The following is a 27,005-nucleotide window of genomic DNA, read 5'->3' on the forward strand; positions in this document are numbered from 1 at the left end:
AACTTTTTTTTTTTTTTTTTTAATTAGAAACTGGATAACAAGAGAGAATAAGAAAAATGTTCTGCATTTGTTAAATTACCATGGAGGTAAAGGAAGATTTTACAAGCTGAAAAATAAGGCGGGGGGGGCGGGGGGAAGGACATTTCTTTATCTTCTGTAGTATTGATAAATAACGTATTTCCAGAAGATTATCCATCACATCAATGTTTTCAAGTTTATTTGTATCAATTTGAGGAAAGTAGTCTATCATGACACTTTTAACTGATTAGGATATACCATATTACCAAAAATAACAAAAGCATATTACAAAGGTTTATGATGTATATAACAGAAAAAAAATCCTTAACTTTTTTTTTTGGTGTATAGAAAAAAGCGTTTTTTTGGAAAAATTCTCCCATACAATCTGAGAACAATATAATTCTTATTAAATGTATGCTTAATTGCCTATTAGATAATTTGCTAATTCGTGTGATATACCTGGTAACTTTTGGTTTATTAATCTAAATTTAAAAAGTTCATCAATAATAATAATAACACAAAAGTTTAATAAGATTAACTGGAAAGTACATAATATCTACAGTAAAATTAAATCAAAATTTGGGAAAAATAATTTCCCCTTCTTTGAGAAGCACGCATTTAAATTGCATACATGCATAGCCATGGCAGAGCACCCACCACATACTGAGTGTTGAAAGTGTCAAAGCTGGCAGCCAAGGCTAAATCCTGCAGCATGGCTGCACTCTGATAAGAGACTACAGGTCTTCTCTCTGATATTTAGTTTTAATTTTAAAAGTAATTTTTATCAGTGAAACCAAGAGTGAATGATAAAGATAATAGACAAAGTAAAACAAAATTCAGGCAGAGGTTAAAGAAGACCAACTTTATTAATTTTTTGTATTGAAGTATGATATTGAAATAATATTTTACCATATTTTCCATGAACCTTGCCAGAAAATATATTTGGGGTAATTAATAGTGTTATACATATTACTACAAAGGAAGTAAGGACTCTTCATTTTCAATCCTAATGACCTTGAACAAATAACTTCATTTCTCTAGATCTCATTTCTTTTCTTTTTCTTTTTTTTTCTTTTTTTTCTTTTTTTGAGACAGAGTCTCCCCAGGCTGGAGTGCAATGGCGCGATCTTGGCTCACTGCAACCTCTGCCTCCCGGGTTCAGATGTTTCTCCTGCCTCAACCTCCTGAGTAGCTGGGATTACAGGCACCAGCCACCACATTCGGTTAATTTTTGTATTTTTTATCTTAGTGGAGATGGAGTTTTGCCATGTTGGCCAGGCTGGTCTCGAACTCCTGGCCTCAGGTGATCCAACCGCCTCAGTGTCCAAAAATGCTAGGATTACAGGCGTGAGCCACAGACCCGGCTGGATCTAATTATTCTCACCAGAGGATGGAATTAGATCACTATTTTTCTAACCGTGCTCTGTAGAGTCCTACAGATCAGAAATGCTTTTTATTCTCCCACACAATTCTGATTTTGTATTTTATCCAGTAGTTGCATGCTTGGAATGTATTTAGATACTTTCATAAAGTAAAGGTTTGAAAAGCCCCTGGTCTAGATTATGTCTGAAATTCCTTTAGTTTTAACATTTTATGAGCCATATATTTTTTTCCTAATTCCTATACTTGAGTCAGACACAGGAATTACCATACAAATTTTATGCTTTTCCACTTCTGGAACTGCATTATACTCCAGACTTTTCATGGAATATCCATCTGCTCTTCTTACTAGTTGAAATTCCATTTGTTTTTCAAGGTCCGACTCTGGCTGTCCCTGAGATGAATTGAATTATCAGCCAGGAAAAAAACTTTCTTTCCCTGGAATTTTGAAAACAGTAGGTTAGTATTATTTTTGAGACACTTACCTGTTCTTCGTTCTGTTATGGTTGCTATGTACTTGATGAGTTTCTGTCATTCTTACAGGAACTGGGCAAATCTGATAAGCAAGAGTAGGGCAATGAATATAAGATAATGGTGGGAGCCCAGGGCACTTTCTAGGATGTACACATTTCATCAAGTGGGGGTGTCACAGCCTTAATGAGATTTCTGTACTGTCCACAGGGAAATTTAAAATCAACATGGCCAAATTCTATTTCAATAAAATTGTGCATCTAAATTTTAGAGAAATTTTGACATCTGAAAACTCATTTATAAAATAAAACGTAAAATGCCCAAACAAACAAAAAAAAATGTGTAATGGCCACTTGTATGCACTGCTGGTCTGCATACCCTGTGCCTGTCTTCATCCTCTAACATAAACATAATCTACTTGCACCTTTGTTCAGGAAAATTTTGTGAATTTTCTTTGAAATGTTCAGATAGCCTTTTTATATAAGCTTGAATAAAATCATGACATTGAATTTTTAAAAAATCTAGTGCAAACAACTGTCAAGAGCAATATGACAATGTCCTCAAGAAAATCAAGTGGTTAAGTGGATCATCCTCAAATTTCAAATCCTTTGGTCTCACCCTCAGAATGTCCCCTACTTGAGGCTTTGCAGTGTAAAAGCCTTCCTGAGTAAAAATGAGATTAAGGAACATTTCACAGTGCCTTAAGCAGCAGATAGATTAATTAGTTGCCTAGAAAAAATTAAAAGTCTCATCTGGAAATTTGGAAGGATTTTAATGGGACCTCTTTGTATTGATCTTGAAAGATATAGTTTGTATTAAAAACCTCCCCTCCCCTCTCCCCTCCCTTCCTCCCTCCCCTCCCTACTCCTCCCCTCCATCTTCTCCCTTCCGCTCCTTTTTCAGAAGGAGTCTCTGTCACCCAGGCTGGAAGTGCAGTGGCCTAATCTTTGCTCACTGCAACCTCCACCTCCCAGGTTCAAGCGATTCTCCTGCCTTAGCCTCCCTAGCAGCTGGGACTACAGGCTCGTGCCACGATGCTCAGCTAACTTTTGTATTTTTTTGTAGAGATGGGGTTTTACCATTTTGCCCAGGCTGGTCTTGAATTCCCGACCTCAGGTGACCTGCCTGCCTTGGCCTCCCAAAGTGCTGGGATTACAGGTGTGAGCCACCGCCCCCGGGCTGGTTTTTGTTTTGTTTTGTTTTGGATACTTTCCTGATCACCTTTTGATGTTTGTCACTAGAATATTGACAAGTTTATATTCTTTTAAATACTGCTTGCTGGTCATCATGCTTGCTTTTTCCTTATTAAAAATGTTTGAATTTTAATCTGTAAAAACAAAATTTGATACAGTCATATCTTGATTCTATATCTAACACCAGTAGTGTTTATAACATATTTACACCATTGTTTTATTATTGTTGGCTGAAGTAATTCCTAGTTAACTGTTTACTTTCTGGTTAAAATTGGAATCTAGTTCCTTGTTCTGTTTATCACTAAATAACAGAGTATTCAGTAGTGACTGAATATTAGTAGGGACAATTGAACACTTTTAAACTCAATGACATGTGAAGTGAACATGCTCAGGGATCATGAAACAAATTTTGAAATGATTTGTTTATAATAAAACAATAGCTCTTTAATGAGGAAATGGACAATAATAGCATGTTACATTTTGCTAAAATAAATATAAAATGGATCATATTTCTACAAATAATGAATGTTGCTATATTAAAATACTTATTCATTTATTTCAACTAAGTCACTTTAAAAAAAAATTATCTTAATAAATTAGTCAAGGGATGGTTACCTTCTCTTTTCAATGCAAATGTAATTCCTTAAGTGGTTTCCATGGCCCAGGGCATGATTGCATTTCTCTGCATCTTTTCTCTTTAACGCGGCTATTAACATTAAGTAAGCAGAGGTGTTCTCTTGTTAAAAAGAAACAATCCACCCATTCCACCCAGAGAAGTTCCCTCTGGTGCTTGGCCCCTCCCTGCACTCACGTCTGCAGTGAGGCCATTTCTTTTCTCAGCTTTTGTTACACTGCCCCCTGCATCTCGCCAAGTGGACTCGCAGTCTAAATTGTTCAGATTTCTCATCTTTTTTTCTCGGTAAAACGTAAACATACCATTAGGTGCAACTCTTCCTTGAAGTTTAATGTCGTGTATTTAATGCCGGGCTTAGGTAAGTGAAACATCCACTCTCTAAAACTGAGAGAAATCATTCATTTAAATAGAATGTATACAAATACTGTAAAAACTGTGTATCAAATAGCTCTTAAAATTTATTATAATAACACTTATTAAGGATTAGACAAGGTGATATCTTAGCAAGTGTTATTAGTTATAGTTTCTTAGATATATTATCTCTATGTTGATATGTCTTGATCAATAATAATCAGCACTGATATAACTGACCTTTTAGTACAGTTTGCTATACACGTGGACACTTTCACATAAAATACTTCATGAATTATCACAACTTTATTATTAGTAGTATTACTGATTCAAAAATAAAGGTAAAGAATATTCAAGTTAGAGAACCCAAGCAGATGGCTGCTTTTCAAAACGTAAATTTTTATTGTTTTAATGAAAGAAAATTTGGCAAAATTGGCAATGTATTTTCCTTTTGACCCAGTGTGTCATGAAGAAGAATTTTAAGTAAATTAGAATGTTTAGCTCAGCATTTCTTTAAATAGAAATTATTAGAAACAAATCATGTGACTAAATAGGAGCATGGCTAAGTATAGTATGGTCCAACTTCATGATGAGCAATAAACAGTCATTACAAATCATGTTTTCAGTAAAATGGAAAAGTGATCTCAGGTTAATAATAATTTAAAAGAGTGGGCCGGGCGCGGTGTCTCACGCCTGTAATCCCAACACTTTGGGAGGCCGAGGCGGGCGGATCACAAGGTCAGGATATCGAGATCATCCTGGTTAACACGGCGAAACCCCGTCTCTACTAAAAATACAAAAAAAAAAAAAAAAAAAAAAAAAAAAAAAAAAAAAAAAATTAGCTGCGCGTGGTGGCAGGCGCCTGTAGTCGCAGCTACTTGGGAGGCTGAGGCAGGAGAATGGCGAGAACCTGGGAGGCGTAGCTTGCAATGAGCCGGGATTGTGCCACTCACTGCATTCCAGCCTGGGCGACAGAGCGAGGCTCCGTCTCAAAAAAAAAAAAAATAGAAAAAAAAGATAATATTTAGAAATGTATAGTGCTTCTGATTGCAATTTTGGAAACATATCTTTGAGTTCTGAGCCAAAGTACTCCAGTGCACAAGGCTTCTGCCCATCTCAAGGGCCTCCGTAGTAAATTCTCTTGGCCCTCCTCTTTGCCTGGCTACTTCTTCAGGTTCCAGGAAAGCCCTTGCTGATCTGCAGGGCCACTGCAGACCACATTATGTTCCCCAGTTACATGTTCTCATAAAACTCTAATTTCCCTTCATAGTATATATTATGATTATTATTAATCACCTTGTGGTATCTTTCAAACGTCTGCCTTCCCCAATAGACTATCAGCTTCACTGAAGCAGTAACTGTGTTCTTGTTTACTCAATGCCTGTCCCAGTGACTGGGACATAGAATGAGCTCTGTAAACATTTGTTGAGGAAATGAACAAATGAGTGAATTGCAAGGCACTCTCTGAGTACTTTTGACGTAATTTCATTGAGACTCCACCAAAAACTTATGAAGTAGAAACCATATTTATTACATTTTATGGATAAGGAAACTAAATTGTAAAGAAAGAAAATTGGCCAGAGTTATATAGTAAGCAGACAGCTCCAATGTAAACCTGACATCTCTGAATGTTGTGCACAAGTTCTTAGCCGATTGTAAGTGCTTGTACTGAATGTAACTAAGATAACTATATTTAAATGGTCAACTTTGTAGGTCAAATATGCAGAAATATTACAAATCTTTATATTAATTTGTTAATAAATTTATAACCATGTTAAATTCTGAAGAAAATATATAAAAATGGAAATGGTGGTAGAATTGCACTGGTTCTTATTTTTTGCACACAATTCTACATTTCCCAAATTCCCTATACCAAGTACTTATCATTTTTCTATAAAAAGGAAGAAAACCATTAAAATCTATTCACCTTAGCATGTTGGAGGTAGGTTTCAAGTGTAAATATTTTGACATCAAACTCCAAAGAGTTTTCACTCAGCAAAAGAGAAAAGTTGATCGCTCTCTTGCGAATTGGCCCGCAATTTACAATTAATTTTCTGAATAATTTAACCCAAAGATCAATGTCAAAGGTAATATTTAAATTTTAATGTAAATTTTACTAAAACTGCACATGTAGTACTTAAAACCATTACCATAGAAACTGGTTAATTAACACTTGAGCTGATTGAATATAGGTTTCTTTCTATGCATAACTTTATGCTTTTTGGACATTTGTCTCGTATCCCATACTGTGACGGCGCAGAGAAGCCACGCGGGGCGCTCAAGATATCTATTTCATTTATTTTAAACTTCAATATTTAAGATAAACTTGCCTTTCAAAATTAATTTTGTTTTGAAACTCACCAAAGCAACACATAATTTAAAATCTATCTCTATAGATTTTCTCTTATACTTTTTATTTTGGTTTACCTTCCAGTGATTACTGCCTTGACTGCCCCTACGCTTGAAGTAAGTACATATGAACAAGGACCCTGAAAAACTCTGGGCTCAAATTGCTCTAGTTTTTTAGATATTTTTGATGGGACAAGGACATGTATTTTAAGATACAGCATTTGATAGTCTTTGGAGTTAAGTCATGCTGCCAACACAGATTCTAATGGCTGTTGCAGACACTAGTTTCCCCACTAGGTCTGCTCTAGCTGCCAACCATAGCCTTCATCCAAAGCATCAAATGTCAGCCCTGAATGATTATATAGGGCCCGTTTTTATTCAGGCCTTAATGTCAGACTTATGGATGAATGAATGAGGGAATGAATTACAATCCCTGCCTTAACTGGATTTTTAATTTCTAGCTCTTCTTTCTTGATCATCACATTTGACTTCTTGACCTTAACCTTACAAATGAAACTGGCTGTCCTTCCTAAGGACATTGTCCCTATGATCAGCCTTGGCTAAATAATTTTCCCTTAAGTTTTCTGCATGTCCTAAAGTATAAGTCTTCATTGTTCTTCTTATAGAGACCTCAACATGCTTTCTGCTTGAACCTTAACAGTACCTTTTGTTATATTTTAATAACCAGATTTGAGTAACCTGATTTGGTCATCTTTGTTTTCCCTTCATTGATCATATACATGTTGAATCTGTGTAATGTACAAAGTAGTAAGATAAGCCTTTAGGAAGAAAATAGGATTCCTATAAACAATAGTCCTTGCCTAACAGTATTTCACACTTTAGTTAAATTAGTAATAATTACTCTAGTAAATCAATTTCATATAGAAATCAATTTCAGTTCATCTGTACCTTTGTAGATGGAAGCTGACCAAATTCAAGCAAAAAACAAACAAACAAAAATTTTCTACACTTAAAAGTTTAAAGTTGATTTTGGAATTTCACTTTCCAAAAGTGAATTTTAAAACTGAGTAGCTGGGTATGGTGGCTCATGCCTGTAATCCCAGCACTTTGAGAGGTTGAGCCAGGAAGATCTCTTGAGCCCAGGAGTTTGAGACCACCTGGGCAACATAGTGAGACCCCATCTCTACAAAAAATAAAAAATTAGCTGTGTGTGGTGGCATGTGCCTATGGTCTCAGCAATGTGGGAAGCTGAGGCAGGAGGATCACTTGAGCCTGGGAGATTGAGGTGGCAGTGAGCCATGATCACCCCACTTGCACTCCAGCATGTGTGACAGAGCAATACCCTGTCTAAAAAATAAAAACGTAAAAAATAAATAAGAAAAGCTGGGTAAAGTTAAAATTCCACTTATTCCAACAATTTAAAATTGGCAAAGATTAAAACCCAGTTGTTTACTCATTTCTGAATAATATAAATGCTTTAAAACTCATTTTGACAACCTTTATATTCCACTATAACAATATTTATCTTGGGACAGGCTCCTTTTGCCAACTTGCAGACAGGTTTTTCTTTTACATGTAACTGTATGTGTGGATCAGCGATTCTTTTTTTTTTTTTTTTTTTTTTTACGTTTAACATGCTGTTGGCTCTAGAAGCTGCCATGTTTAAGACTTTCAGGATAGATACATATTTGATCTTTTATATTTATTATTTGGTTTGTACACATAATATCACTGATCTGCTCAACAAATCTTTAATGGCTTCCAATCATTGATGTAAACAAATCTGAAATTTTCTGTCTAGTTCTCTCTAAACCCTCCATAAAATAGTGGCACTCTTACTATCCAATCACACTTCTCACATATCCTTTCAAACACTAATTATTTGCCTTTCTTCAACCCAAAAGTCTTCTTTTCTCTTGCCCACCAATCAAAATCTACCTATTTTTTAAAGCCCACCTTAGAACCAGTTTCATGATCACTCCAGTTCTCAATTATAAATTTTCCTCTGGATTTCAGGACTAACTAGGATTAGAATAATTTCTTTTCTCACTTGTTGATGCTAATTAAGATTATCAATATTTCCCTCCACAAAGATTGACTTCTTGTATTAGTTCATTCTCATGTTGTTACAAGGACATACCTGAAACTGAGTAATTTATAAAAGAAAGAGATTTGACTCATAGTTCCTCAGGGATGGGAGGCCTCAGGAAACTCACAATCACGGTGGAAGGGGAAGCAGACACAGCCTTCTTCACTTGGCAGCAGCAAGGAGAAGGGCCAAGGAAAAGAGGAAAAGCCCCTTATAAAACCATCAGATCTCTTGAGAATTCACTATTACAAGAACAGCATGAGGGTAACCGTCCCTATGATTCACTTACCTCCCACCAGATCCCTCCCACATGTGGGGATTATGAAAACTACAATTCAAAATGAGATTTGGGTGAGGATACAGACAAACCATATCACTCCTTGAGGGTAAGAACACTGTTTTATATTTTTCTTTATATCTTTAGACTCTAGAAACAAGGGTCACTTATTAGGGAGTTTAGAAATCGCTGTTGTTAAATGTAATTTGACAAAATTGGTTATTGAACTTTCTTTTCTTTTGCTTTTTTTTTTTCTTTTTTCTTTTTTGAGATGGAGTCTCACTTTGTTGTCCAGGCTGCAGTACAGTGGCATGATCTTGGCTCACCACAACCTTTGCCTCCCAGGATCAAGCAATTCTCCTGCCTCAGCCTTCTGAGTAGCTGGGACTACAGGTGTGTGCCACCATGCCTGGCTAATTTTTTTGTATTTTTAGTAGAGACGGGAATTCACCATGTTGACCAGGCTGGTCTTGAACTTCTGACCTCAAGCGATCTGTCCACCTCAGCCTCCCAAAATGCTGGGATTACAGGCATGAGCCACTGTGCTCGGCCTCATTGGACATTTTGGACAATATGCTTAGAACTATACAATCTTTCTCAGGACTTAAAAACATTAGGGGCGTTAGGGATTAACATAGGAAATTCTTCATTTTACAAATGAGAAAACTGCAGTTTACGTGGGGACAGTCTGGATCAGCCATTGTTAATAGCCTTTATCTCAGTATCTTTGATAGCCTTTCTCATTCTATTTCCTCAAATTTAAAAAATGGAATATAGGGAGTGTGATGTTTTCTGTCTGTTAAGAAGTATGAAAAGGTACTGTTTCCTCCTTAGTTTAATCAGAAAAGCAGAAAACACTTCAGGAGTTTGAAGTAGGAGGGATTTAGTTCCAGGAGCAAAATGCTCACAAAACTAATGGAAGACCTGGAGAAACAGAATTCAGGAAAGACCACTGTTAGCTTTTATGCTCACTACTCACTTTGGTGAGTCAAGAAGCTCCCAGCACTGATCAAAGAAAAGGCCTCCAATATGGAGGTGGCTGAATTCCAGAAAAATAACCCAGAAGCCACAAAAGCATCTCATATTTGGTGGAGCCACGTGTTTATTCACCTGCAGTTACTGGAGGAATGGTAAAGCTCCTGCCTTTCTTCCACCTTCCAAATTTTACCTGAGTACTTCTAAATGGCTGAATCTGTTTTGGAAAGGAAACTCATTTTTTTAATGTATTAGCATCTTAGTTATTTATCTCAATGGTTTGGTGCCTTTCAATTTAAGGGCAAATATTCCTAAACATGTCAATAGCTCACAAATTATCAATCTGCTCTAATACTAAACAGTAATTGATGTTTATAATAATAGAATTATTAGTGCTGGAAGACACTAGAGATAAACTGAACCTCATCTTCTCATTTAAAAGACTGAAGTCACATACCAATGGTGTTGAAGAGCCAACCTTTTCGACCTACCTCCATGGCTCCGATGGAGTGTTTCCCTGTTACACTTGTCTCTGAATTTGCCTACTGCTTTATGCTTACATTCAGTTGAACTCTATGACTTTCTGATTTAATAAGGATTTAAACTACCTAATTATTTAGTGCTAAGACCATAGTTGAGTTTTATAAGACACTTCAAAAAATTGTATGTGGGGACATACACACAGGTGTAAACTAAAAGGGAGTTTAGATTGCTCATCGCTCTTCCAAGGTGAGATCACCATTTTATCTGATGACTTACAAATGAAAAATTTAACCAAGAAATCTATTTAGTCAGATTTCTCAATGTCGTGAATGATCCTCCTGGTAACCAGATATTATGTCTGTCATGACATGACCACTGTTCACTTGTTGTTCTGTATGAAACTTCCTGTGGCACTAGAGTTTTCTTAAGTATAAACCATTCCAAAATCACACTGTTATTATGGGTTGCTTTGTACTCAGACTCTCTAGTATCCCTTTTGGGCTATTGGTCTTTCAACGTGCAGTTAGGGGATTAAAGTAAATCATTTAATCCATGCAACATGTCACTCAATAGTATACTTTTGGAAATTGTTTCCACAGGAGCACCAGCGAAAGCAGCCAGTCTGAGATATTGACACTATAGAAAAAACTGACAGCTTACTCCTTGTATTGATTCTACTCTTCTCTACAAATATAGACTCCGTTTTCTACCACAGCCTTGTAAGTGGTGCCTGCTGAGGCTGCTAAATTGCTTTGTAAATTATTTATTACTTGGACACCTTGTAAAGATCTCTTTCCTTCTTGTCTGACTTGCCTGTGCTTTCATATATACTAAAGGTCTCAAAGTGTACACTGACCACAGCTTTCTTAGGAAATCCTTTCCTTCCTATCGTTTATTACAAATATGGTTTTCCTTGCCCATATTATGATTATGCCTTTTGTCATTGGTTTTTATTTCTGATCTATTGCTTACAAAATATCATAAAAGTTTATATGCACATGTTTGGAGGCTGGCACTGGGCAATTAATTAGCATATTCTCAAATTAGAAAGTTTGAAGTACTTAAAGAACATTTATTTAATGATGGAAAAGAATTTCTGTTAATAAAAACTGTTTATCAGAGCAAATGCACATCTTTAATTTATTCACACTTATGTAGTAGAGTCAATGTTCTGAAAAAAGATGGCAAGTATTTTCTCTCTTCTGTTGATTATTTCTTGTTAGGTTTATTTTATGATTTTCTGAAGAATTTTAAAATGTTCATAATGTAGATAATAAGAACAATATTTTTTATCCAGTAAAAAAACAATTTGAGCAGATTGTGATTGTTCACTTTCAGCTAACTGAAACCATATACTCACATATAAAATACTCAATAGAAAATGTCTGTGCTTAATAATTTGCATTTTCCTCTCTCCCTCTCTTAGCTTCCCATATTAGTCAGCTCAGCACTAGTATAAATTTGATGATTTAGGTCCAGAGTTATTTCAGTGCCTCTTATAGTTTGGAAATCCAAGAAGCTACTCCTCTCATCCATCCCTCAAAATTCATTAGTTTGTGTTTGGGAAGTACAGGGTTTTCAATCTCGTCTCTGCCATTTATGAGTTCTGTGACTTTAAGCAAGTAAATTAGCCCTCATAAACATCAACTTCTACTATGAAGTAGTAATAATAATAGTAATTATATCTATCCTAAGGATTATTGGAAGAATAAATGTGATATATTTGGACTGTTAGAACAGGCATATATTAGGTATCAGTGATATTTACAACATGTTGCTGATACAAAATTTTTTTACTTCAGGATTTAAATTTATGATAATTATATTTTATACAATACCAATAATACATGTTGAGAATAAAAAATGTAGTTAGTAATTATACACTAAAATCATACTATCTTGTAGGCAACTTTTTTAAGTCATAGAAATTTGAGAAGCACAAAAACGCACTTCTAAAATCACCGTAATTCTTTTTCTTTTCTTACCTTTTTTCTTTTTCTTTTCTTTTCTTTTCTTTTTTTTTTTTTAAGACAGGATCTGGCTCTGTTGCCCAGGCTGGAGTGCAGTGGTGCGATCTCTGCTCACTGCAACCTCTGCCTCCCGGGTTCAAGCAATTCTCATGCCTCAGCCTCCCAAGTAGCTGGTATTATAGGCATATGCCACCACAGCCAGCTAATTTTTGTGTTTTTAGTAAAGAAGGAGTTTCTTCTCCATGTTGGCCAGGCTTGTCTCAAATGCCTGACCTCAGGTGATCCACCCGTCTCCGCCTCCCAAAGTGCTGAGATTATAGGTGTGAGCCACCGCATCCGGCCAGATGACTGTAATTCTCATTGAAATGGGAACTGCAAGTCGCTTAGAGGACTAAGGATTAGACCATGAAGATTTATAAACAGAAGAGTCCAGCTATTTCTAGACAGGGCACTGTGGTTAAGAGATGGGCACACAAAGAACAATGCTTGACCCAAACAATTGGTTTAGACAGTGAGGCCCTTAGCTAGAAGCTTGAAGTCTGTTTCAGTAATATCCACTCCAGGCCAGGTTTACTCCAGAGCTGTGCTGGTTTTCTTGTACACTGCTTTGTGCCAGCACATATTGCTATGACTTTATTTCACTCTTCCCTTGCATACTGAGGGTAATCGCCTTTAAGATGAGTTTTCTACACCTGTTTTCATACTCAATTCCTGGCTTGAAATGCTTCTTAACATTATTCCAATGTTTCAAGGCCCAGTTCAAATGCCACGTCCCCACACTGATCTAGTCACTCTTACTACCACCTGCTTGTTTATTCCTTTTCTAAATTCTTTCAGTATTGATAGTATTAATTACCCTAAGTAGTGTGTGAGATCAGATAGAGTGCTATCTGGTTTAATAATTGTTTAATGTAAAACTATCTATTTAGCTAGAAACCTGTAGGAGAGGGAGGAATCTTAATGTAAGATTAAAGGAGAAACCAAAGGCTGGTTAAAGCAGAGTATTTTCAGATAAAATACATGGTCTAGCGCCAGATGGGAGCATTATCCTGACCCCCTTATGTTTGCACATTTCACATATGTGTCCCATTCTCACCAATAATGATGGCCTTCACCACAGCTTCTTTGTAGATTACATAACACTTGCACATAATTTATCTCATTTATTCCTGAAAGCAATTTTATGAGATGGGTCTCTTTATCCTCATTTTGCAGAGAAGAACCAAAGCCTAGAAGGGATTACAATGATTCGTCCTGAGTCACACTGAAGTCCATTACTTTTATTTTCTATCCATCCCAGCTGACCTTACACAGTGGCTCATCCCACCCTCACAGAAACCACTCGAGGAAGGCCAGAAAGATATTTCTAGCTTTGATTTATAAGCAAGGAGGCTGATTTCTCTTGAGAAAAAGTGAAAGAAGAACCTCTCAACCAAGCAGTCTCTGTCTTTTCCCTTTTTGGAGCAGGGAGAGTGCAGTTCTCTAAACAATAATATTGGTTTGACACAAAAAACAAGTGGAAGTCTGCACACCACTTTGTGCAAGAAATGCATGAGGGAACAGAGTTGGAATATGACTGAAATATATATGTATATATGCATACACACACATAAATACATATGCAGTCATATATATATGAATCATAAAATACTTAAAATATGTGTGAAAATAGGTATTGACAACATGCATATCTATCTTATATACTTTTAGTAAAATTTGGGAAGAAGGGAAAATCTCATCAGTGGACCAAATTTGTGGTAAACAATTTCAGAAAAGAAAGCAAGGTACATATCTGGAGGGAAAGGAACTATTAGACTGAACTATACTGAGTAGACTGAGTTTCATGTCCTGGGAAGAAATGAAGGCTGGTTGGACACGGGCTTCCCCATCCTGAAGAGTGCTTAGAAAAAGGTGTGCTTTCTTTCTCACAAAATGAATAATTGAGGCAAAAGCTATAAAGGCATATACAGCAAAATAGCTTTGCCAAATGTTTATACCATGGATATTCCCAACAAAAGTATAAGAGATGGTCCATTTGACTACATTCTTATAAATACTTGGTATTGTAATTGAAAATAATAAAATGCTAGTTGGAAAAGTTAAAAAATTATTGTTTATAATGTTAAGTTCAGAATGAAAATTTTCTATATATTTGTTTACTAATTGCATTTCTTTTCCAAAAAAGTATACTTTTAAATTTTCTGTTTTATCTATTTTAACATCAGTGTTTTAAAATTGGTTATGTAAGCTTCATAGTGTTTTTTACCTGTTTAAACAATGTCTGGTAAGCCTATATCATTCCCACTGATGATTATATATAAGAATTAGAAAACTTCTTTGCTGAATCTGTTAATTTTATTAAGCCTGATTATGTTTTATTGTTATTCTTTTCAAAAAAAAAAAGTTTAAAATCTGTCCCAAACAATTGAGGTACATTTTCTTTAATTTTCTCTGTTATTACATTTTCCACTGCAAGCAAATTTGCAGACATATACATTAATGCCAAGTAATAGAATCTAGTTTCCATATATTAATATTTTTCCAGTGTCATATCTCTGAGCAGCATTATATTGCTATTTTAAATAGTAATAGTATATATTAGGAAAACTGAATGATTATAAGCTTAGAGTTCATTCACAAAATTTACTAAGTTCATACTTTGTTGAAACAATTGTAGAGAAATCAGAGTTGTCTAAAACATCAAACCTTTCTGCAAAGAGAAGACAGTTAACGAGATTATAGGTATGTATTCAATACATTAACAAGCAGCATGAAATAAATGACAATAAAATTAGACAAAGTGCTATTTTTACAGAGAGTAAGGAAAAAAGCCTCCACTCTCCCATACAACACACACAAACACACACACACTGGTTGACAATACACAAGGAGACTAAGAAAAAAATCATGTGATAGACATGTGAAAATTTAAGTCATTTTTATTGCCTGAAATAATGAGATGAACATTAATAAGGTCTTTTATTACAGTTGCATAAATTGGGCTTTAATTTGTGACCATTGAGAATACTGCTCTAGATTAAGGATTAAATTTGTTTTTATTGAATGTAATAAATAAAGATTACACATTAAAATATTATGAATCACTTGCATTTAGAAACAATCTTATCAAGGACCAGTATTGTGGTTTATTAGTTCTTGAAATTATTGCCTAGATTACTGCCTTGAACATAATAAGTGGTCATTATTTTTTGAATGAATGAATGGTGGCGAAATGTAATATTTGAAAGGATTGAATTTTAGGTAATACCAGTAATAGTGTATGTAGAAATAAACATGCACTAAAATGCAGAATTATAGAAGAATATATTTATTTAACAATAAACATCTCTACTTTATAAAGGTAACAAAAACAGTGTTTATTTAAATTGATTTTGAATTACGATGTGCTATCTATACGCAAGGTGATGTTTTTGGTGTTAAGGAAACTATAGCTTCATAGTTTGGTTTCCATCAATTAGTAAGTGATGCCAATAGTACACTGGTATATCTCAACAAATAACAAAACATTGAAGACAGAATAAGATGAATATGATAGGAGAGAAAAAATGGCAGAGATTTTGGAACAAAATGACTTTTGCTTATTCTATTTATGCATTTGCAACTGATTCACAGATTATGTTTCTAAAACTTAAAGTAGTATCCTCCTACTCTTCTCATTGTGTCATCTTTGAAATCACCAACAATGGTATTTCCTATCATGCAAAGTCATATAGAAAACTTTAATACAGTTGTAATATCTCTGGTTTCCATTTTTAATATCCCCATGTGATGGCATTCACTATTATCACATTTATTGTAGTTGTTAATGATGGGAAGTTATTATTATATTAAAGATGACTTTGGATTACTAACTTGTAATGTTTCTGGAGGCCTCAGAATTCACTGAGCTGAGGAGCTAACAGGATCCTGACATTTAATTGTTTCTGCCTGAGCATTCTGTCAACTTTGGAACTTGTGTAAGGCAAATGTGATAACATACATAAAGACAGAACATTTTTAATTGTTTTTTTTTTTTTAAGACAAAGTCTCCTCTGTTACCCAGGCTGGAGTGCAGTGGTGCCATCTTGGCTCACTGCAGCCTCCACCTCCCGAGTTCATGCAATTCTTGTGCCTCAGCCTCCCAAGTAGCTGAGCTCACAAGCCCATGCCACCAGGCCTGCCTAATTTTTGTAGTTTTAGTAGAGACGAAGTTTCACCATGTTGGCTAGGCTGGTCTTGAACTCCTGGCCTCAAGTGATCTGCCCACCTTGGCAGTTTTAATTTTTTATAACAAAATATTTGATACAAACACACACACTACATGTGCAGTATAAAGAATAATACTGAAATAGGCACAATATAGCCCTTACCTTAATAAAGAAATGGAACAATATCAATATTTCTACATTTTTTGTCCCTATTATTGATCAATTATTTATTCTCTCCCTCTTCAACAAAGTCTTTAAATTTTGTGAGCTATTGTATTATAGTTATGAGCAGGTACTACTACTAACTCATAACTGAATGACAAAATATCCATGGGAAAAATGTAATATCAAAACTAATATTTAAAAATCCGTTACTTCCTTAAAAGTAGTGTATATTTAAATCCAATTTTAATATAAGTTATATGCAAAAAATTTGAGCTATCCAGATAATTATTCTGCAAGAAGAGTAAATCAAATTTACCATAAAATGTACTTCTTAAAGATACTTTTTAAAAGTACTATTCTAGTTACGGTTATCCTTTATTCTTTTTTTCTTGTCATGAGCTCTTCCTGATACCTACTGGCAGGGTTCTAGTAGCTTCCTGAATAGATCTTAATATAATAATTTTTTTCAACTCAGTGGTTGTTACATTAGCTTCACAACACTGGAGGTCTTTTTGTTTATGTTTCCTGAGTCCATCAACCCTTAACTACTCACTCAAAAGCTTGACGTTACCAGTTTTTCTCAGGGCACTTTCTTTTTTTGTTTTGTTTTGTTTTGTTTTTTTGAGACAGAGCCTCGCCTGTCCCCGAGGCTGGAGTGCAGTGGCGAGATCAGGGCTCACTGCAAGCTCCGCCTCCCTTGTTCACGCCATTCTCTTGCCTCAGCCTCCCAAGTAGCTGGGACTACAGGCGCCCGCGGCCACGCACTGCTAATTTTTTTTTTTTTTTTTCTTCAGTAGAGACGGGATTTCACCGTGTTAGCTAGGATGGTCTTGATCTCCTGACCTCGTGATCCGCCTGCCTCGGCCTCCCAAAGTGCTGGGATTACAGGCGTGAACCACTGCGCCCGGCCTCTCAGCGCGTTTTCAAACTGCTAGTTATTTTAAACAGCCACCAGAATTCTCCATTTCATAACTTTCAGAGGGGATTTACTCCAAAATGTTGGATTTCTTAAAGAATCTTGCATCTCTTCTTACCACTTAATTTATAAAAAAAGAATCTCTCTACAAAGGTCAAGAACATAACTGGTTGTCATGAAGGAGCTCCTATAATATTTGGTTTTTATTCCATGAACATTAATAAGATGACAACCAGAAAAGTGGAAAAAAAGACATAGAAAACAGAGAAGCATATGTAGAAATTATAACGAAGCAGCATCAAATACATTGTAACTATATATATATATATATATATATCAATGGTATTAAAATACGCAAAGAAAGGTTTTGCTATGGTTCTGATGACTGTCTAAAGTTTTATGACTATGAGAAATGCAGTTTTTGGAAAAATGAAGAGCAGCAGTGTCTACTAGATTTAGAAACATTATCTTAACAACAAAATGCAAATTTTATTGTGGAAAAGATATTTCCTTAATTCCAATGCCCTATGATTCAGAAAAACCTAGTTGAGTAGGGTCTACAGCCCTTTGCTTGTTCCTTACTAGCTTTGATGGGGTATGTAAACGCTGCGTAGAGGAGAAGGGCTTGAGGACTAAGAACCAAACAGAGTTGTATATTCTCTCTGTTTTAAAAGAAAATCTGTTTTCTCTATTGGTAGAAAAGGTGTGTGTTTGTGTTTGTGTTTTGGGGTTATTAAAATACATTTAATTTTGTCAGGCAGAGGACACCACATCTGATTCCTTGTAAAAGGAAGTCATAACTGCTGGGCACATAGAGACCAGGAGAGGGCTAGATACTATAGAGATATTAAATGAAGTATGAAGTACAATGTATAATGCATCTAATAAATAATTTATTGAGGAAAAGGTAAAATGGTTTGACCAGGTGCGGTGGCTCACGCCTGTGATCCCAACACTTTGTGAGGCCGAGGCAGGCAGATCACGAGGTCAGGAGTTCGAGGTCAGTGTGGTCAACATGATGAAACCCGGTCTCTACTAAAAATACAAAAATTAGCCGGGTGTGGTGGTGGGTGCCCGTAATCCCAGCTACTCAGGAGGCTGAGGCAGGAGAATTGCTTGGACTCGGGAGGCAGAGGTTGCAGTGAGCCAAGATCATGCCACTGCACTCCAGCCTGGGTGACAAAGCAAGACTCCATTTCAGAAAAAAAAAAGAAAAGATAAAATGGTTTCATGTAGCTACCGAAGACAAGCAAATCATTATAAATTCAAGGCAGAAAGGCTTCATTTCATTTCAACTCGTATTATCATCAAATATCTTTCTTCCTAGTTGTTCACTAATCTTTCCTAGATATCATGGATTTCTTTACAGTGTTGAAAAAAGAATCTCCCCAGATATTTCTGTGTTCTCAGCTTTTGTTACTGTAGGTTAAGAGTTTATTTATAAGATTCCTAGAATTTTTTTTAATTAAAAGTACATTCTTATGCTATGATATGGTAAGTCAGTTTAGAAACTAAACTTAAATTGCATTTAATATTATCCTGATGTCTTTGATTTTGTTATAAAATGTTTCAAAAAATGTACAAACACTTCTTAAAATTAACTGGAATATTATTAATATAGTATACATATTAATAGAGACCCTGCTGAAAACTTTAAAAGAAATGTGAAGTATTCATCCCACAGGAAAATGCTAGGACATTTGGGAACCACAAAGAATTTTTAAATTCCATCATAGGATCCCTATCAACACACAAGACAAAAAAGACATGCTTAATGCAAGAGATACATATATTCTTGTCTTAACAACGTTATATATAAATCAAATTTCTCTAAATGAATAATATTTTTCTAATTATGACTCTTCATTTTGAGGTATATTATTCAAAACCCATATCCAATTTTTGGGTCTTCTACTAACTTGTTTGAAGTTAACAAGAAACAAAAAAGCAATGAAAGTTCACTAGGAACAGTGAAGTTTCATGACAAATTTGATAATCTAGAAGAAATGGACAAATTTCTAGGAAGACCCCAAGTATCAAATCTGACTCAAGTAAAAATAGCAACTCTGAATAGGCTTATAACATGTAAAATAATTAAATTAGTGATCAAAAAATCCCCGCAAAAAAGGCCCAGGATTGTATGACTTCACTGGTGAATTTGAGCAAATATTTAAAGATAAATTATCACAAATTCTTTGAAAACACTTCCAGAAATTGAAGAGAAGGAAACACACTTATTATATGAGGCCAATGTTACCCTGATAACAAAACCAGATGAAGACATCAAAAGAAAAAAAATGGACAGACCAGTAATCTTATGAATATAAGTGCAAAAAATCCTCATCAAAATACGTACTAACAAGGCAAATACAACAACATAAAAAAAAAAAAAAAAAAAAAAAANTGAAGGAGCTCCTATAATATTTGGTTTTTATTCCATGAACATTAATAAGATGACAACCAGAAAAGTGGAAAAAAAGACATAGAAAACAGAGAAGCATATGTAGAAATTATAACGAAGCAGCATCAAATACATTGTAACTATATATATATATATATATATATCAATGGTATTAAAATACGCAAAGAAAGGTTTTGCTATGGTTCTGATGACTGTCTAAAGTTTTATGACTATGAGAAATGCAGTTTTGGAAAATGAAGAGCAGCAGTGTCTACTAGATTTAGAAACATTATCTTAACAACAAAATGCAAATTTTATTGTGGAAAAGATATTTCCTTAATTCCAATGCCCTATGATTCAGAAAACCTAGTTGAGTAGGGTCTACAGCCCTTTGCTTGTTCCTTACTAGCTTTGATGGGGTATGTAAACGCTGCGTAGAGGAGAAGGGCTTGAGGACTAAGAACCAAACAGAGTTGTATATTCTCTCTGTTTTAAAAGAAAATCTGTTTTCTCTATTGGTAGAAAAGGTGTGTGTTTGTGTTTGTGTTTTGGGGTTATTAAAATACATTTAATTTTGTCAGGCAGAGGACACCACATCTGATTCCTTGTAAAAGGAAGTCATAACTGCTGGGCACATAGAGACCAGGAGAGGGCTAGATACTATAGAGATATTAAATGAAGTATGAAGTACAATGTATAATGCATCTAATAAATAATTTATTGAGGAAAAGGTAAAATGGTTTGACCAGGTGCGGTGGCTCACGCCTGTGATCCCAACACTTTGTGAGGCCGAGGCAGGCAGATCACGAGGTCAGGAGTTCGAGGTCAGTGTGGTCAACATGATGAAACCCGGTCTCTACTAAAATACAAAATTAGCCGGGTGTGGTGGTGGGTGCCCGTAATCCCAGCTACTCAGGAGGCTGAGGCAGGAGAATTGCTTGGACTCGGGAGGCAGAGGTTGCAGTGAGCCAAGATCATGCCACTGCACTCCAGCCTGGGTGACAAAGCAAGACTCCATTTCAGAAAAAAAAAAGAAAAGATAAAATGGTTTCATGTAGCTACCGAAGACAAGCAAATCATTATAAATTCAAGGCAGAAAGGCTTCATTTCATTTCAACTCGTATTATCATCAAATATCTTTCTTCCTAGTTGTTCACTAATCTTTCCTAGATATCATGGATTTCTTTACAGTGTTGAAAAAAGAATCTCCCCAGATATTTCTGTGTTCTCAGCTTTTGTTACTGTAGGTTAAGAGTTTATTTATAAGATTCCTAGAATTTTTTTTAATTAAAAGTACATTCTTATGCTATGATATGGTAAGTCAGTTTAGAAACTAAACTTAAATTGCATTTAATATTATCCTGATGTCTTTGATTTTGTTATAAAATGTTTCAAAAAATGTACAAACACTTCTTAAAATTAACTGGAATATTATTAATATAGTATACATATTAATAGAGACCCTGCTGAAAACTTTAAAAGAAATGTGAAGTATTCATCCCACAGGAAAATGCTAGGACATTTGGGAACCACAAAGAATTTTAAATTCCATCATAGGATCCCTATCAACACACAAGACAAAAAAGACATGCTTAATGCAAGAGATACATATATTCTTGTCTTAACAACGTTATATATAAATCAAATTTCTCTAAATGAATAATATTTTCTAATTATGACTCTTCATTTTGAGGTATATTATTCAAAACCCATATCCAATTTTGGGTCTTCTACTAACTTGTTTGAAGTTAACAAGAAACAAAAAAGCAATGAAAGTTCACTAGGAACAGTGAAGTTTCATGACAAATTTGATAATCTAGAAGAAATGGACAAATTTCTAGGAAGACCCCAAGTATCAAATCTGACTCAAGTAAAATAGCAACTCTGAATAGGCTTATAACATGTAAAATAATTAAATTAGTGATCAAAAAATCCCCGCAAAAAAGGCCCAGGATTGTATGACTTCACTGGTGAATTTGAGCAAATATTTAAAGATAAATTATCACAAATTCTTTGAAAACACTTCCAGAAATTGAAGAGAAGGAAACACACTTATTATATGAGGCCAATGTTACCCTGATAACAAAACCAGATGAAGACATCAAAAGAAAAAAAATGGACAGACCAGTAATCTTATGAATATAAGTGCAAAAAATCCTCATCAAAATACGTACTAACAAGGCAAATACAACAACATAAAAAAAAAAAAAAAAAAAAAAAAAGAATTTTTTTCCAAAATAAAGGGGGCTTTTTTTCACAAATGAAAGGGGGGTTAAAAAAAAAAAAAAAAAAAAAAAAAAAAAAGGATTATCTTCCATAATCAAGTGGGCTTTATCTCACAAATGAAAGGGTGGTTCAACATGAAAAAATCAATGCATACTAAAAGAATAAAGAACAAAAACCACATGATCATCTCAGTAGAAAGAGAAAAAGCATTTTACAAAATACAACACACTTTTAAGAAAAAACACTTAAAAGTCAGAAATACAAGTAAACTTTAGTAACCAAATAAAGTACATTTTTTGGCAAACTCACGTCAAACATTAAACAAATGCTGAAATATTTGGAGTCAGGGACAAGATAAGAATGTCTCTTTTTGCTACTTCTATTTAGCATTTTAATGGAGGTTCAAGCCAGGGCAACTAGGCAAGAAAAAGAAAGAAAAGGTGTCCAGATTGGAAAGGAAGAAGTAAAACTATATCAATTTGCAGATGACATGATGTTTTATATAGAAAGCCCCAAGAAATCCCTCAGTAGCTATTCAAACTACTAAATGGGTTCAACAGGGTTGTAGGATAGATACAAGGTTAACATACAAAAATTAATTTAGTTTCTATACATTAGCAATCAACAATCAGAAGGTGAAATAAAATAATTTCATTAACAATAGCTTTAAAATAATAAAGTACTATGAAACACATTTAACAAAAGAAATACAAGACTTGTACACTAAAAACTGCAAACATTGTTGAGAGAAATAGAAGAATTACTTAGTAATTGGAAAGACATCCCATGTTCATGAATTGAAAGATTTAATATATATGTAAGATGGCAATACTCCACAAATTGATCTGCATATTTAGCATAGTCCTAACAAAATTCCAGTTGTCCTTTTTTTGCAGACCTTGACAAGCTGATAACAAAGTTCAGATGAAAATTCAAGGGACCCAAAATATGCAAAAACAAAATTTAACAACGACAAAAAGAACACAGCTGAATGACTCACACTTTCTAATTTCAAAACTTATGACAAAGGTACAGTAATTAAAACTGTACAGTCCTAATATAAGAATTAGATATATAGATTAATGAAATAGAATTGAGAGTCCAGTGGGTGAAAAATCCTTATAAGTTTATGATCAATTGATTTTGACAAGGGCACAAAGACAATTCAATTGAGAAGCAATAGTCTCTTCAAAAAATGGAGCCAGGACAACTGGAAATTTACATGCAAAAGAATAATGTTGAATGCCTACCTGACATAACATACAAAAATTAACTAAAAGTGATCAATGACACAAATGTAACTGCTAGAACTATCAAACCCTTAAAATAAAACATATTCATGAGCGTGTATTAGGCAATGGATTGTTAGATATCACACTAAAAGCACCAACTACGAAAGAAAAAATAAATTAGACTTCACCAAAATTAACCACTGTGCTTCAAAAGACATTATCAAGAAAGTGAAGAGACAATTCATCGAATGTGAGATAATGTTTATAAATCATATGTCTGACAAGGGTCTCATATCCAGAATATATAAAGAACTCTTACACTGCAGCAATAAGACAATGAAAGCTCAATCAAAAATGGGCAAAGGATTTTATAGGGGTTACTTTAAAGATGATATATAAATGAACAGTAAGCACATGAAAAGATGTCCAACATAGTTAGTCATTAGGTAAATGCAATTTAAAACAATGAGACAATGCTTTACATCTCCCACAATGGCTATAATGAGAAAAGCAGAAAGTAACAAGTGTTGGTGAGGATATGGAGAAACTGAAATCTCATATATTACTGGTTGGAATGTAAAATGGACAACTGCTCTGGGAAATGTTAACAGTTTTTCATGAAGACAAACATAGAGTTACCATATGATCTAGCAATTTCTCTTTAGAACATGTACCCAAGAGCGTTTAAAATATATGTTCATATGCAAAATTACATAACAATGTCTATAGCATTGTTCATAAAAACTGAATAGTGGAAATAATTTGTATTTCCATCAACTAACATATGGATAGGAAAATGGATTATATTCATATAATAGAATATCATTCAGCCATAAAAAATGAAGTGTTGATACCTATTACAACATGGATTAACCTTGAAAACATTACACTAAGTGAAACAAGACACACATGCACACAAAATATTGTACAATTCCCCTCAGATGAAATGTCCAGAATGAGAAAATTTAATAAAGAAAGAATATCGATTAGTATTTTTCAGGGGGAAGGGGAGGGAGGATGGGCATGACAGTTAATGTATATTGGCTTTTTGAGGACTGACGAAAATGTTCTGAAATTAGATACTGGTAATACTTGTCCAACATTTTGAATATACTTAAAGCCACTAAATTATAAATAAATATAATAAACATATATATAATACATATAAAATGTATTTATAGTTTATTATATATAATTATATTAGAATTTATCCTGGGAAATTTTAATAAAAAAGACTAACAAGGGAAGAATAATGAAGAGTACCAGATTTTAAAACATATTATAAAACTACAGGAATTTTAAAAGTTTACAGTCGAACAAGGTGGCTCATACTTGTAAATACCAGCACTTTGGGAGGTCAATGTAGGGGGATCACTTGAGGCCAGCCTGGGCAAGATAGGGAGATCCTATCTCCACAAAAAATAATTAAAAAATGATCCAGACATGGTATGCACACCTGTAGTTCCACTTACTTGAGAGGCTGAGACCAGAGGCTCGGTCCAGGAGTCTGAGGCTGCAGTGAGCTATGATTAAGCAACTGCATTCCAGCCTGGCTGACACAGTGAGATCCTGTCTCAAAAAAAAAATGTTTGGTAATATTTGGTACATAATATACAGATCAGTAAGTTGAAACAGAATCCAAATATATTCCTAAACCAACACACATAGTTTTGTTATTTTTTTCACATGAAAAATTATTGTTGAAGAGATTTTGTTCAGTAATGTTGTGTAGACATTTGGTCCGCATTCCATCAGAGAAAAAAATTACATCGCTTACCAACTTCACATATTATGCCAAAATATATCCCAGATAAAACAAAATTTTTTAAAAACTGTTTTTTAAATTGACAAATTAAAATGGTATATATTTATGGTATACAACATTGGTGTTTTGAAATATGTATCATGGAATGACTGAACCAAGCTAATTAACGTATGCATTATCATCTCACATAATTATATTTTTTTCATGATGAGAAGTTTTTTTTGTTTGTTTGTTTGTTTTTTTTTGAGACAGAGTCACGCTTTGTCGCCCAGGCTGGAGTGCAGTGGCATAATCTCGGCTCACTGCAACCTACACCACCCGGGTTAAAGCGATTCTCCTGCCTTACCTTCCTGAGTAGCAGGGACTACAGGCGTGCACCACCACGCCTGACTAATTTTTGTATTTTTAGTAGAGATGAGGTTTCTTTCACCCTGTTAGCCAGGATGGTCTCCATCTGCTGACCTTGTGATCTACCCGCCTCAGCCTCCCAAAGTGCTGGGATTACAAGCCTGAGCCGCCGCGCCTGTCCCTCAAGTCTATGTTCTTAGTGATTTGCAAGTATTATTAACTATAGTCAGCATTTATACAATAGATTTCTCAAACTTAAAAACAAGGTTTAAACATAAAATAATGTATACATAAAAGTTGTGTGAAAGAGAGAGAATTGAGAGAACATGTTTTCCCTGATCCTTATGAGGATACCCTGTATAAACACAATAAAACATAGAGATAACAAATAATAAAATTTGACTTGATGAATTTTATAAACCTGCATTACAAAAATAGTAGTTTATAGCATATTTTAGATAAATGTTAATTTTAATATGTAAAAAGCTTTTATCAAGTGACAAGAAAATAGCAAACAGCTTAACGGACAAAGGACAAAACATGTAGCTCAAAAGAAAAGCAAGCTTTAAAATATAGTAAAATGCCTCATCCTGTACAAATAATTAAAGAAACACAAGTGTAAACAACAATGTAATACTGCTCTTACCATTCAGTTTTTAAACATGACTTTTAATGTTTGGTATTGAAGAGGTTGTGGAAAAACAGGCATTCTATTATGATATATTGTTGGCGTGTGTGTAATTATTATAATTGCTTTGAAGTAATTTGACCTAAAAAAAAAAGGGATCTATACCTTTGACTCAGAAATTCTTTCTTTAGAAAGACACACATTGTTAGCAATTGTGTTTGTAGGCTATTCATGATATTATCTGTAATAGCAAAAGTCTGAAACTGTCTATTAGTATGGGAGTAGTCCATTATATGATGATACGGATACATTTTCAAACAAAATGTGCAAAACAAAATGCATATTGTAATATATTTGTACTTTGAAAGTACACAGAATTAATTGGGGGGGTGGAGCAAGATGGCCGAATAGGAACAGCTCCAGTCTCCAACTCCCAGCGTGAGCGACACAGAAGACCGGTGATTTCTGCATTTTCAACTGAGGTACTGGGGTCATCTCACTAGGGAGTGCCGGGCAATCGGTGCTGGTCAGCTGCTGCAGCCTGACCAGGAGAGCTGAAGCAGGGCGAGGCATCGCCTCACCTGGGAAGCGCAAGGGGGAAGGGAATCCCTTTTCCTAGCCAGGGGAACTGAGACACACAACACCTGGAAAATCAGGTAACTCCCACCCCAATACTGCGCTTTAAGCAAACGGGCACACCAGGAGAATATGTCCCACACCTGGCCGGGAGGGTCACATGCCCATGGAGCCTACCTCATTGCTAACACAGCAGACTGCGGCGATCTAACCGCAAGGCAGCAGCGAGGCTGGGGGAGGGGCGCCCGCCATTGCTGAGGCTTAAGTAGGTAAACAAAGCTGCTGGGAAGCTCGAACTGGGTGGAGCTCAAAGGAGCTCAAGGAAACCTGCCTGTCTCTGTAGACTCCACCTCTAGGGACAGGGCACAGCTGAAGACCAACAGGGGAAG

General features: G+C 35.0%; 1 protein-coding gene across 9 annotated transcripts in view; it reads left to right on the plus strand.

Moving 5' to 3' along the window:
- The window catches only part of HNF4G (hepatocyte nuclear factor 4 gamma), a 169,050-nt gene that overhangs the window by 68,120 nt on the left and 73,925 nt on the right, over positions 1-27,005 (plus strand). For 2 of the 9 annotated variants that reach the window (XM_017856990.1, XM_017856993.1), the window contains exon 2: positions 10,781-10,900. The exons of 1 other annotated variant lie outside the window; for it this stretch is intronic. The gene's annotated coding sequence lies outside the window, so the exon portion shown is untranslated. Of the gene's footprint in view, positions 1-27; positions 87-1,774; positions 1,858-6,481; positions 6,514-8,795; positions 8,833-9,075; positions 9,117-10,780; positions 10,901-27,005 lie in introns of those variants that run through there. 6 more of the 9 variants (XM_017856988.1, XM_017856987.1, XM_017856989.1 and 3 more) reach the window with 6 other exon arrangements.

The sequence above is a fragment of the Rhinopithecus bieti genome, unplaced genomic scaffold (genome assembly GCF_001698545.2).
Source record: "Rhinopithecus bieti isolate Rb0 unplaced genomic scaffold, ASM169854v2 scaffold_44510, whole genome shotgun sequence".
Lineage (NCBI taxonomy): Eukaryota > Metazoa > Chordata > Mammalia > Primates > Cercopithecidae > Rhinopithecus > Rhinopithecus bieti.